At 47.1% G+C, this 13,879-nt stretch overlaps 1 pseudogene; it reads left to right on the top strand.

The window, feature by feature from the left end:
• Positions 1-238: 238 nt before the first annotated feature.
• LOC137165669 (killer cell lectin-like receptor subfamily B member 1B allele A) lies at positions 239-6,889 on the top strand (annotated as a pseudogene).
• Positions 6,890-13,879: the final 6,990 nt, after the last annotated feature.

The following is a 13,879-nucleotide window of genomic DNA, read 5'->3' as shown; positions in this document are numbered from 1 at the left end:
TGCAGAATGAGTGACGGAGAGCCATCCACGCATAAGGGACCATGTGGAAAAAAGTGTGAAGGTGCTTCTGGGAGAAATGGGTGAAAGATGTTGCCTTTGTTAAAGCTGCCCCTTGAGTTATATGGAGAGGAGGGGAATTCCCGTGTAAGGAGGCTGCAATGGGCTCCAGAGAAGAAGAAGTTTCATTATTTCTCACACTGGCTGCTGATGGTGTTTCTCACAACATTGTCTCTTCTAGGTTCCCCTCCATGTCCCCGGTGACATCACATCACTGTAGGGGTCGGATGGGCCGGGAACATCGTCCTGACAATAGCTGTGATAGTGCTGGGGATTTGGGGTAAGTAGCTCCAATCTATTTATCCGTTTGGGTTTAATTGTGCACCTACTCAGAATTAATATTCCGTTCCTGACTCCAGTCCATTTGCGAATGAAATCCTAGACACTACATCACCACCCAAGGCAAAATGTTACAGGAACAAGGTGCAGTTAAGAGCTGAGACCTGTGTGATCCAGGTGAGACATGTTCACTGGTACATGGTGGACGGAAGACAGAAATCCACCTATACTGTGTAGTGAATGGGATTCTCTCTTCCTCAATCTGCACCCTAGCAGTGATACTCCACTGTCTGATGATTTTACACCCTCCACAATTGGTTTTTTTAATCTCTAAATAGCTGCAATAGAAGTGATTATTATTGACGCTGATGCTGTTTTGAAGTTTCCCAGTTGCATGTCTTGTGTGAAGGACAAACCGGAGGAGCTCTGAATACATCGGAGAATAATGAAACCAGAATCGTCAATAGCACTGAATGCAGCTCCTGTCTGGAGGATTTCCGGTTTCACTTGAAACCAATTCTATGTGAACCCCACAATGGCAGCTTGGCAGGTGACCACAGCTCCTACTGTCCCAGAATCCTGAGTCGCTCTCCCTTAAAGATTTTGCAAAACTCTTGCTGTGGCTAAAAACCCAGTAACCATGTTAAAGGGACTCTGTAAGCTTGAAATACATTAGACCAGATTCGCATTCATATCGAGGCCCCTTACATTACGCCAGTGTTGCGATCCCCAAGCATTCAAAAAGCATGAGTCAGGCCCTAAAAAATCTTGAGATTGGCTTACGGTAGGAAAATTAGACATTTTGCGTTCTTTAGATTTGCCTTCTGATTTCTGAGCCTTTAGGTTGCACTTGGGTCATGCTGTCAAACTTTTCTCTGCAATTCTGACAGATGGAAACTTTCTTTAATGAAACAGATTCTCACATAATCCCATGACTCCAGGAGCTGGGGCTTGAAAGAAAACACCAAACTTCACAAGAAATGTGATAAAAATATGAGAGATGGCAACATGTTCAATGTGATAGTGTAAAGGGGGCTAACCATGGGAGTAAACTTTCATTTTTTAGTCAAAGTGTTCAGGAGGAGGAAGGTTATTTCAACAATAACTAGAAAAGTAAAAATGCAACAAGTTTTCTGCAAAGACTTTCATTTTGAGAAAAAGCAATTTTTGTGTCAGTCCAGTCTCCTGGTAACTGCAGCAGGAAAACAATGTTCAGACAGCAGGGTGATTTTTTAAGTAGATGGGGCACTTTTAAATATGCTGTAATGCTTTAGGTTTGGTTCTGATGCACTATACACCCCAAATGCCTCTGTCTTTTTTTTTTCTTTTCATCACCCCAATTGGTGGGTGCAAGATAAATGCTGTGGCTGCGTCTTTCTGTCCCAATAGGGTTATTTCACTCTTCCTGTCATCCTGCTCCTTTTTGTGTAACTCCAGCTGTTTCTTTTCCTCTGGTTATACTGGTAGCTCTTTGGGGCAGAGACTGTCTTACAATGTGTATGTGCAGCATCTAGCCCAATGGGGCCCTATCCAGGCTTGTGGCCTCTCTGTCCTACTGTAATACTAAGTATTGATTATTATTGATCTGTATTCTAGCAGGGGCAAAAGGCCCAGTTGTGGACCAGGCCCCATTGTGCCAGGTGCTGTAAAAAACATATAAAAAGACAGCGCCTGCCCCAGGGAGTTTACAATCGAAGTAAAGCAAATTAATTCTCAGCTGTTTGTGCCGAGGATCAGCAGTGACATCTAGTGGTGAGAGTAATTCCCATTGCTGGAATACAGGCAGCTATACTCATAGTGTAATAATACCATGTCTGTAGAGGTTGGATCACAGAGTGTTTTACAAACTATGTAGTACCCTCAGGAATCATTTCCCCCACTACTGAAATGCAGCCACCTCTGGGGTGAAACTCAACACCTGTTTAGCAGCACACAGCACGGCTATACAATGACTTAGGGAAATGATGAAGAAGAATCCCACAGCTTGTTGGAATTGCAGGGTGTGTTTTAGAGAGGCAAATTGAAGTCATCCAGGCTGGATTTTGAACAGTTTCAGACCCCCCAATATTCAAGAAGAGCCAGATGACTGGAAGGTAGCTAATGTAATGCCAATTTTTAAAAAGGGCTCCAGTGTGATCCTGGCAATTACAGCCTGGTGAGCCTGACTTCAATACTGGGCAAACTGGTAGAAACAACAGTGAAGAATAGAATTAACAGACCCGTAGATAACCATGCTTTGTTGGGGAAGTGTCAACATGGCTTTTGTCAAGGGAATTCTTCATGGGAGTCACCAAGCAGGTGGATGAGGGAGATCCAGTCAATATTGTGTACTTGGATTTTCTGAAAGCCTTTGACAGGGTCCCTCATCAAAGGCTCTTAAGGTAATTAAGTAGCTCTGGGATAAGAGGGGAGATCCTGTCAGGATCAGTAACTGGTTGAAAGAGGAAACAAAGGGTAGGAATAAATGGTCAGTTGTCACAGGTGAGAGCGGTAAATAGCAGCATCTGGCAAGGATCTGTACCGGGACCAGCGCTGTTGAACATATTCATTCATGATTTGGAAAAGGGGGTGAACAGTGAAGTGGCAAAGTTTGCAGAATTTACAACATTATTCAAGATAGTTAAGGCGAAAGCTGCCTGTGAGGAGTTGCTGAGGGAGCTCTCACAAGTGGGTGACTTGGTAACAAACTGGCAGGTGAAAATAACTATTGATAAGTGCAAGGTAGTACACACTGGGAAAATAATCCCAACTGTACCTATGCAATGATGGGTTTGAAATGAGCTGTTATGACTCAAAAGAGATCTTGGGGTCACCGTGGATACTTCTAGAAAGTTTCCACTCAATATGTAACAACGGTCAAAAAGGCGAACAGTATGTTAGGAACTGTTAGGAAAGGGATAGAAAATAAGACAGAAAATATCATCGTGCCTCTGTATAAATCCATGGTGTGCCCACACCTTGAAAGCTCTGTACAGTTCTGGTCACCCCATCTCCAAAAGGATATAGTGGACTTGGAAAACAAAGATGACAGGACACGAATGGTGTGGAAAAAGTGACTAGAGACGTGTTATTTACCCTTCCCACAATACAGAAAACAGGGGTCACCCAATGACATTAATGGGCAGCAGGTTAATACAACGAGGGGAAGTACTTTTTCACGACACACAACTAACCTATGGACCTCATTGCCAGGGGATGTTGTGATGGCCAAAAAACTGGGTAACTGGCCTATAAATAAAGAAATAAATTCATGAACACTAGATCCATCAATGGCTATTAGCCAAGCCGGTCAGGGATACAACCCTGTGACTGGTGCCATGCTGACCCTCCGACACCCTGCAGCTGGGAGTGAAAGATGGGTGGATCACTCCATAATTACCCTGCTCTGTGCACTCCCCCTGCAGCTCTGGTATGGACACTGTCAGAGACAGGACACTGAGCCGTCTGGACAGGGGGCAGAGCCCACCTGGAAGCTCTTATGTTCTTAGTGCCCCAGGTGAACCTTGCTTTTAGTTCCCAGCAGAACCATGGCACTAGCATTGGCACAGCGCCCCCTACTGCCAGGCTGGGCACTGGGTTCAGTTCTGCCTTAATAGGGGGTGTCCCTCCTCCTCACACAGTCACCGTATTATTTGTTTCAACGCTGAGTTTCCCTCGAGGTCCCCCATCGGGGCACAGGCTGGGCCTGTCTCTGCTCAGCTTTTATGGTCTGACACGGTCAAAGCCCAGGAATTACATTTTAGTGCATCAATCCAGCCAGTCCCAGCCAGTGAGTCTTGCACTAAGCCCAGAACTTGTGAGTGAGTCGGAGCAGATCTTTAGTAAGAGAGCAACACTTCAAACGAATTCTCTCTTCTCTGGCCTCCCAGCTCTGCCAGCACCCCACAGTCTGGACCTACAGCGCCATGCTCTGCTGTTTGAGTACTGACCCCTGAGAAAAGCCCTCACTGGTACATTGAGTCTGAAGGCTCTTTCCATGCCTGTAGAAGAAAACTTAAGCAATATCTCGGACTAGAGTTGATACACTGCAAACCTAGTTCAAACTTGTATTTCTTTTCATATTTTTCATGATATCCTTTGAAGGACGTAGAAAAATGACAGTCCTCTCTCTCTTTTCTAATGGGGAGAAATGTTAAAAGTGTTTAAATCCCCTCCAAAACTGAATGAAATCCTCCCTCTCCCCGCAAAAAATCAGTATTTCCATTTTAAGTCACCTCCCCCTACCAAAAAATGAAAAATTTCAGCCAAACTAAAAACTTTCGTTGTGGTCAAAATGGCATTTTCCATTAAAAATCAGCTTTGAACAGGAGTTTTCAGCCAGGCAGAGTTTGACTTTTCAGAACTAACGACACCTCTGTTCCCATCTCTCCCGCCAGACGGCTCCGGGTGCAAACTCTGCCCCAGGGACTGGCAGCTGCATGGGGACAAGTGCTACTGGCTGTCTAAAGAACATAAAGACTGGCCTCGGAGCCGTGAGGACTGCTCGCGGAAGAGCTCTCGCATGCTGGTGATCCAGACCCAGGAGGAGATGGTAACACAAAATACAGGATCATAAACCTCCAGCTGGAGAGAGACAGGAGTCACTGAGCACAGTCCCAGTGCCACGGGGTTTATATCCAGCCTGCCTCAACCCCCCCTGCCTCATTTCTCCTTGTCCCCCAGTTAATCAAACGCCCACTGGGGTGTTTTCTCCCCTTCTCGGAGTCTGGCTTATGAACACAGAGTTCAGAGCAAGAACACCACAGATTTTCCAGCCCTGACGTCCCTTCCCAGCTGGCTCCTGCAGCCTTTGCACCCCTAAGGGCTGCCCTTGTAGCTCCACCCACCCTTTACCTCTGTCTAGGGGCACCTAGTCACAGGTGAGACTGAACCCAGGACCCCCTTAAAGGGCCAGCTCAGCCTGTGACCCCCAGGCCTGGTACTGGTGTTACCATGTCTGCACAGAGAGTGCCACATTTCCTGCCCCTGCCCTGGACTCTGCCCACCCAGGGGAGAGGGGGAATTAGCTCAGGTGTGGATGGGTTCTCTGCCTGGCATCACAGGCAGAGCCACTGTAGCCAAGAGCAGGTATCGAATGGGAGCGCTCAGGGAATTCTAGCCGGTTACGGCACATTCACCCCACCCCTCGGCTTTGCACTTCCCAGGATTTCATACAGGATGTGATACGAGGTGCAAATCAGTTCTGGACTGGACTTAAAGTGACACCTCCGGGGAGGACGTGGACCTGGGTGGACGGTTCCCGCTTGGATCAAACACTGTGAGTGCTGTTTGCTATATTTTGGGAAAGCTCTCATTGTATAACTTGCTCATTTTATATGTACCACGTCTGTCTGTCAAAGGTACTTACCTGCCCTGTCACTGTGGTCCCTGCGAGCCTCACAATCGTCAGTGAATTAATCCTCACAACACCCCCGTGAGGCAGGGCAGTGCTGTTCTCCACATTTGACAGATGAGAAAACTGAGGCACAAGGTGACTAAGTGACTTGACCTAGGTCGCACCAGGTATCTGTGGCAGAGCAGGACTTGAACCCAAGCCTCACAGGGTAGTGCCCAAACCCCTGGACCCCACTTGCTCTGTCACACCCCTACTTCCTCTGAGAGTGTGGTTAGTTGACGGTCACCGTGTATAAGAATGGTGCTGCTGCTCCCACCGCTGCTAGGCAATGGGGATGGGGGGGCAGCAGTACAGTATTTGCTGGGGCAGTGGTGATGGGGGTGCCCCATGAGAGGTGATCCCTAGGACCCTGCAGTGCTGTATGGGCTGAGCTGGGCTCCTGGGTTTTACAACTTGCCCCAGGCCTTTTGACTCCCCAGGTCTGATTGCAGGGGAAAGGTGCTGGTATCTCCCAGCACTAGCCACTTGTGGGGCCAAAGTGAGTCGCCGCTCCCAGGAAATCGGGCCAATCCTCATCATGTGATAACCCCTCTCCTTTCTCACCTTCAGACAGCCTTGACATTTCATTTATCTTCAATAGGGAGCTGAGTGACCATCCCACTGAGATGCATGTGGCAGTTTGCTCTCCAAGAGCAATTGCTTCAGACTCTCTGCAAACTCAGGCAGACTTGCTGCATTTGTTAGAGCTGGGTCACATTGTGCAGGTTTTCTTTAAATCCATAAGGGCCCGAGGCTTTGTTTCCAAAGGAAAGTGGAAACGCGGGAGCACAAGAGGGCATCTTCCCCAGAAAAAGCACCAGTGGCTGACCCACTGTGATTCAACTCAAGTCCTTGCGAGAGACAGCCAAACTCACCCCCTCTCGTCCTGCAGTGCCTTTTATCAACAGATGCTCTGTAGGAAAATTACAGATGAAGGATAATCCTGGGGAGCCAAGTTTCCCGTTAGAGTGAAGGTTGAGGAGAAATAGCTGCTGCTGGGGCCGTCTCTTGTTAAAGGGAAGCACAATGACAGTGGCTGTCGCTTCTTTCTGCAGCTTCCAAGTCTTGGGCTGTGCTGAAGGGAGCAGCTGTGGAACGCTGAAAGGCAGCCAGATTCACTCTGAGACGTGCGATGGTGAATTCAAATGGATCTGCCAAAAAGAAGCCGTTGTGATATAAGCAGTGGGACAAAGGATCTGGATTTGTAACGCAAAGTGTCCAGCTTTAGTCTCACACGGGGCTAGATTGCAGCTTTAGGCAGATCTGTGAGGCAGGGCAGAGTATAATGCACATCACCCCAGGACGCAGCGGGGCTCAGACACTCTAAATCACAGCTCCTCCTTGGCTTCCTGCAGGCTCCTAGGTGCAGTAAAGGGACTGGCACACGTCCCCTAAACCAGCTGTAACTTACCCCCCAGCTGCCCCTTCTAAGTCCCACATTTGGGGTTTTTCTTAGAGCCCTGGCTCCTAGAATCCTGCGAGTGGGCCAGTCTCCGCTCTCATGGTTTTCTTAGGGAGGGCAGACAAAAGGGAGTCTTTGACCCTTGCAGAGAACGCTGGAAACCATGCCTGCCAACGGCTCACCACCCAGACGGCCAGTAAAAAGAACTCAGCGTTCAGTATTTTTAAGTCTTGTGATTTTTAAGTGGGTCTCACAGGTTTGAGGCCTGACTCATTTTTAACTCGTGTTTATCAATACAGCAGGTCACCGAACACGCTGCCCGCCTGCAGGGAGGGAGTAAACAGTCACACCAGCTCCGCTTGCTGCTGTGTGGCCGGAGCCAATGTCCAGGTAACCCCCGGAGAGCTGCAGGGCACCGTTGTTATACTCTGCGGGGCCCAAAGGCTCCACTACTCTACAGGTGTTATAGAGGCAGAGCTACGTTGCCACGGTAACCCCCAGTGTAGACACAGATGACAGTGATGGAAGGGGTTTTTCCATCACTGTAGGAACTCCAGATCCCTGAAAGGCAGGAGCTGGGTCAATGGAGGCATTACTCCAGACTGCTACAGGTCCATGGCCAAATGCTTTGGTGTTGGCAAGTCAACGGGCAGCCCCTAGGAGTGGAACGCTGTGGGGCACTGAATTCTGCTGGGCCCATTGGAGGTGGGTATAAATAATACGCCTGAAATAACAGCTGGCTTTGATTGACCCCGGAACAGCTGGGGAAGCCCAGGGGTGGCACTCACCCCCAGTTTGCTCATCACAAGGAGCACACAAATGTGTCAACTGCCGAGGGTACTGCCACCTGCTTCTGCAGGCTTTGGTCAACCGCAATGGTAGGTTTATGAATGCCAGTGTGGGGTGTACCAGGAAGTTGCATGGTGCCAGGGTACAGAGGAGATGTGGCTGTCATGGTGTCTCATATGGCAGAATCCATCAGTGCAGAGATACAGGATCATTCCCTTGAATCAGTACATAGAGATCCTGCTCGCAGCAGGCACGCTGACACGTGTCTTGACCCACATGGGTGCTTCCTTTGATGACGCAGATTAGGAAATGCAGATTGGGACTGTGAATCCATAGTTGTTTGGTGGCCCTTGCTTTGAAGTCAGCAACCTTCATTTTCAAGGCTTCAATCTCCAATGAGTAAACCGAATGTGAGAGCCAGAAACAATCCTTCCTTAGTTTTCATGAAGTCTGCACATCAAATAAATGTCTCATCATAGTATTTACACACATTATTGTTTTAGGGTTAGTTTAGTGCAAGGATACCAATTACAGCAAAATAATCAGCAAACCAATACTCTTACTTTTCTTTGCACTATTTTAACATACAAGAGAATTGATACACTTAACACTTTTGAGCTTCACACCCAAGAGAATTGTTCTGAGACTGTGACCTGAGCTGGCCTGTCAGCATCACAGGGTCCGTTGGAGAGGCTGAAGGCAAGCTGGTGCTACTGACAGAACAGTTTGAATGCCAGTGGTACTAATACCAGCCATAGTGTGGCCTGCTACAGCCTGCACAACATTTGTGAGGATCAGGGTGAGAATTTTCACCTGGAGTGGGCTCAGGACACTGCTGGGTCGCAGGCTCAGTTCAGCCAACCAGAAATCCTCCCTGTCATCACTGGGGTTGGGTCCAGGGGATCAAGGAAAATAGAGATATCTTGTGCACCCCGCTCCTCGCATCAGAGGCTGATACATATGAGGGAACATATCGTGATGTAGTACACATACCTATGTGCTACTGCTTTTTTGTGACCGTGGAGGCTGATGCTTTCCTAAAACCTTTGGATACAACTTTCTGGCTCCCCTCCCCATCCCCCCAAGTGCACTCACACCAAACCAAAGAACCAAGTAGCGAATACTGAAAAACCTTTGCAGGTATCCTAGCTGTATGCCAGCAGTAGGAATGGAACAAAATGCTTGTTCGTCTCACCCATGGAGAATTCATTGTGGAGGTTGTACAGGGGGAGGGGGAGTAGAGGAATGGAATGAGCGGGGTGCATAGCCCTCTTTGAGTGATTCAGAGCCCACCCCACTATCCAGTGCAGGACAGAATAGCATGAAGACCAGGGGCCCTGGTGATGATGCTAGAGCTGGATCAGAAACCTGCTGGCCACGCCTATGTACACATCCTCCTGCTGTGAGAAACCAGATACCTTCTACCTGAACTGTCTCCCTTTCTCGCTGCAGGGGCTGGGGTACCCAGCCTGTGAGGCACCTTACTGCCACCTACTCTTAGCATGAGGGAGCCATGTCCATGGCTGTCAGGGGTCAGCTCTGACATCACCTGCCTCTGGCAGCACAAGCCCAGCCTTCCATCCCCCTGCCAACCTCGCTCTCTACACAGGTTAACGATAGGCACCCACCCACCCCCACAGCCTCTCAGCATCCCCCGGCCTGCTCTGCTCCTCTTCCCTGAGCACCCACAGCACTCTGACTCCCTATTTACACAGGAGCAGCCCCCAGCAGCTTGTAAGATTCACAGCAGGAAAAGAACATGAATAAATTTATTATCAAAGAACAGAGTCAAACGATACAATATTTTATTCACTAAGGCAATGGTTATATATAAAACAAAAACATCATGCTTTCCAGAGCAGGGGTCCTCCCAATTTTTTTTTTTTTTTTTTTTGGGGTGGCCTGAGAGTCAGTCCATCAACTCTCGCCCCTCTGACAATTTTTCCAAAAATTGTTAATTAACTATAGGGGAAAAAAAAATATGTAGAGGATTTTTTTTGCAGACTCAGTAATAAAAATAGTGTACAGTTGCCTTTATTCTTTACTGGGCCTAAATATAACAAACAGAAAGAAGGGGCTTTGCATCGTCTTGTCTTCTTTGTTGTTTCTTTCTTTTGCTTTTTTGGGTAAGAGCTGGATGTCTGTACAATAATTCTGAACTACATGTAAAACTGCTTTTACATAATAAAAGTCCAAAACGTTTCTGCCAATATGTCCAAAATTTCTCTTTCACAAACAGACCAAAAAAAAAAAAAAAATCAACACTAGTAACAAAATTTCTGGGCCCTCTCTGTTGTCTTATAAGCTCCATTTTTGCATGATATAACAGCCTGCACTTCTGAAACTCACCGGGGTGATTCTATTCAACTTCCTTCGCAGGAGTGCTATAGTGACATCGCATTGCGTAAATTTTGATTTCATGAATTTCTCCCTTACAAACAGAGCACCCTGCAACTCGCTCAAAAACCGAATCAGATGTCATCAGAAACACAAGAAACCGCATTTCTCACTGGTCCTGAAATTTTGGTTTTCTTCCATCCATGTTCTGCTTTCCTTAGCAGCAGGTGGGTCCTCCGGGATCATCTTCAGGATCATTTTCTGGCCCTGATTATTTGAAAAACTTGCTGATGTCCAGTCGCGTTTTTAACTCTTTCAGCTTCTACCACAAACAATCTTAACCTATCCAAACCCCAGTGATCTTGCCAGCGATGATGGCCAAGAGCCGCTTAGAAAGCTACAGTAGTATGAGATGTGAACATAGCGATTACCAACACATACGCTTTGTGACTTGAAAGAAAACCAGGCCTATGTGTTTGGTTATTTCTAACAGGTTGTCCCTGGGGCGGATTGGGGAGAAGGAACCCTTTATTGCCTGCTCGTTCCACCTCTACACCGCAAGCGAGCAATGAGGGGGTTATTTTACAATTCTTTTATCCATAACAGTACGTAAATGTATTCATTTCCAGCAGCTCCCCAGAGACCCTTATTTGGTTACAGTAACACCTACAAAATGAATATAATTATACCCGCGCTGCTTGTTGTTTACAGGATTACCTTACAGGGGGCAGGCACATCACCTTAAAACCTATACATTTTACCCTACGATTCTTTGAAGTAAAGGCATGCCAGGGGGAGAAGGAAGATAACGCTTTCTTCCCACCAAAAGAGCCTTGCACAGAAATAGTGATAGACTCATCCCCTGTGCAGATGGCCAGGAAGGGAGGAAAAGAAGAACTAGAATTCACACCAATTAACAGAAACAAGGTTTGCCCATGCCTTGACCCCGTTCCCTGTAGTTTAGGCCTGACCATTTCTCCAGCTTTTAACTCTTTACTCTCCTACACTATGTAGCTCAGCTCTGCACGCTCTGTGCTGTAACACTGAGAAGGAAATGAGCGCACACTATGATTTATGGCATTTACAAGGCAACCTAACACTGAACATCTCAGCCATTTGTTGAGGCGCTTTGGAGGCTCTTACGGCTGCAAAACAATCTGCTGGTGACGGCATTGAGAAATGCGGTCCTAGAGCCATGGTTCCCAACCTGGGGGGCGCGACACCCTTGGGGGGGGGACACCAAAGATTCCAAGAGGGTCCTTGAGACTTCAGTAATATACAGGTCATTTGGACCCCTGAGCTGTGCACCTGGTGCACATCCTCAAGCTGCATGCTGGATGGGCACAAACCCTCTCCTCCCCTCTCCCCAGACACCGTGCCCATGGGGGTGGAGGAGCAGCCGACCCAAGGGACCAGCTCGACTCCAGCTGGAGTAGAGGAGCAGTGTTACCCAAATAACAAATATCACAAGATCTTTTCAGGGGATAAGGCAACAAACCAGGTTTATTGTGACCACAGAAACTTGGTAAATAGTATCAAAGAAAAGTATCAACACTGTAACAACATTAATATTGTGCTTCACTTAGTGAAATAGTATCACTAATGTAACACTAGGAAAACAGTATTAACATTGTATCAATACTACAATTACAGAGACATGTTTCAATCCGTGCTTTCATTCACACTCACACACACTGACAGGCATACACAGACGGAGACAGACAGACGTACCCAGGGGTCTCACAGATGTCCTAGTTACCAGCCTCTTGGTGCTCGTGATTAGTCACCTGGCCAGTGACTAGAGCATGAGGGTGAAGGGCAAGGTTCTGCTGATGCGCACCGGTACTCCTGGCTGGTGTGGTGATGTAGACCCGAACCTCCAGCCTTCATCTTCTTGTCCCATTTTATAGGGAAAGGACCCCATGTCAGTCTATGGGTTTTTGCTCTGTCCTGCTGCAACTGCATTCTTGGTGTGATCCTCAATCACCCACATTCTTGCAAGCCTGATCAGATTTTGTCCTTTGAAATGGGCTGGCTCCAAAGTCATCAGGGTGGGCTCCTCTTCGGCCATTTGATCATCTTCGCTCCTTTCTTCTTCCCTCAAATGTTTTAGGTGAGGCTGGTGTTTTCTTCCTGTCTGTTTTGATATCCCTCACTCAGACCAAATGTTCAATCACTCTCCCTGTCTACACCCAACTCAATTGCTCAGCCAGTCACACGTCAATCACTCAGGGCCAACTCCTAGCTGAAGAACTTGCATATTATTTTTAAAGCAGACATGATTTCATTTTTGATAGTGTCTTTCACAATTAGATAGATACATTATATTGCACAGTGTGGCTTTTTGTACTTAGAATAGGATTTTTACAAATATATTGGAAGCAGGTAAAATTAACAGATAAACTGGCCAGTGGACATAGTACAGACATTTACAAACAATCTTAAAATTATACGAAGCACAGACAGACTTGAATTAACATTTAAAAGGGTAGAACAGTAAGAGTCAGTTTGAGGTTTTAGCTTTTGATTCAGACTGATGTGCCTTTTGGTAGGAAGGGTGGTGGGGTTTGTGGCTCTGTTCTTACATATATTTCAAAAACAAGATTTTGGCCAACAGCAGCCCATCCCCACATCAGCCGGGCACCCGGCCAGAGGAGCAGCCCCGGCCAACCCGCCAGAGCCTGCCTCCATCATACTCAGTCCATGAGGGGTGGGAAGAGGCAGGGTCACATGGGCTGTGCGGCGGTGGCTGCACCAGGGAAGGCTGAGCTTCTTACTCAGGTAACAGTAATTACCACTCCCTAAACTAACAAGACCTTCCCCAGCATTTTCAAACAGTTTGGCGGAGATTCCTTCTCAGAAGATCCTGCTCTCAGAGCTGCAGAGAAAAGCTCGAAAATGTGACCCTGAGTTTAAAGGTTGGAAAGCTAGAAGGCAAATACAAAGAATGTACAGTTTAAACCACACGCACTTATTGCTGGAGGGTCCCCATGGCCTGATTTTTAGCTCTTCCTTGAGGTAGGCCTGGCTGAGCAATGGGGATGTAGCTCATTCAAGTAGGTGTGAGCTGTAGTAGTGCAATATCTAGGTGACTTTTATTACAAGTTCCCTTCCAGTGCAGTCTCTTTTCCTGTCACATACACTTCAGGTTTGCTACAGATCCACCGTCTTTCTGTGGAGCACTGTGAGCTGCTGATGCCATTCTCATCATTCAGATACGCGCAGTCACCTCCTCCTCGTATCAGGAACCTGCAACACAGAAGCCAGGGAGCTGGAGTCAGGCAGAGGCTAGGCAGTTCACGCCAGGGGAACCATTCCCCAGAACACAGGCCTGAGTGTGGAGCAGCTACTCTCAGCCCCTCAGGATCAGAGCCAAGCAAGTAATTAATTTTCAGTTCAGGGGCCAAACAAAAATTTGGTTCAAACCAAAAACGGGTTGTTTTTGATTTCCCTCCTCCTTTACTGAAATGAAAACATTCATTTCATGTCAAAATACACCTGAAAACAAAACACTGAGAAAAAAAAAAATTGTGTGGCATCCAACGAAACATTTCATTTGACCCAAAACCAAGTTTCTCATTTTAATTTTGGGTGATTTTCACCTCTTGTTTTTTTTTTTGAAGAAATAGCTACATTTCAAA

Source organism: Emydura macquarii, unplaced genomic scaffold (assembly GCF_026122565.2).
Source record: "Emydura macquarii macquarii isolate MOO-44397 ecotype Brisbane River unplaced genomic scaffold, CSIRO-AGI_Emac_v2 contig_314, whole genome shotgun sequence".
Classification (NCBI taxonomy): domain Eukaryota; kingdom Metazoa; phylum Chordata; order Testudines; family Chelidae; genus Emydura; species Emydura macquarii.
Note: the sequence above shows the minus strand (reverse complement) of the source record. Positions and strands in the feature narration are given on the sequence as shown.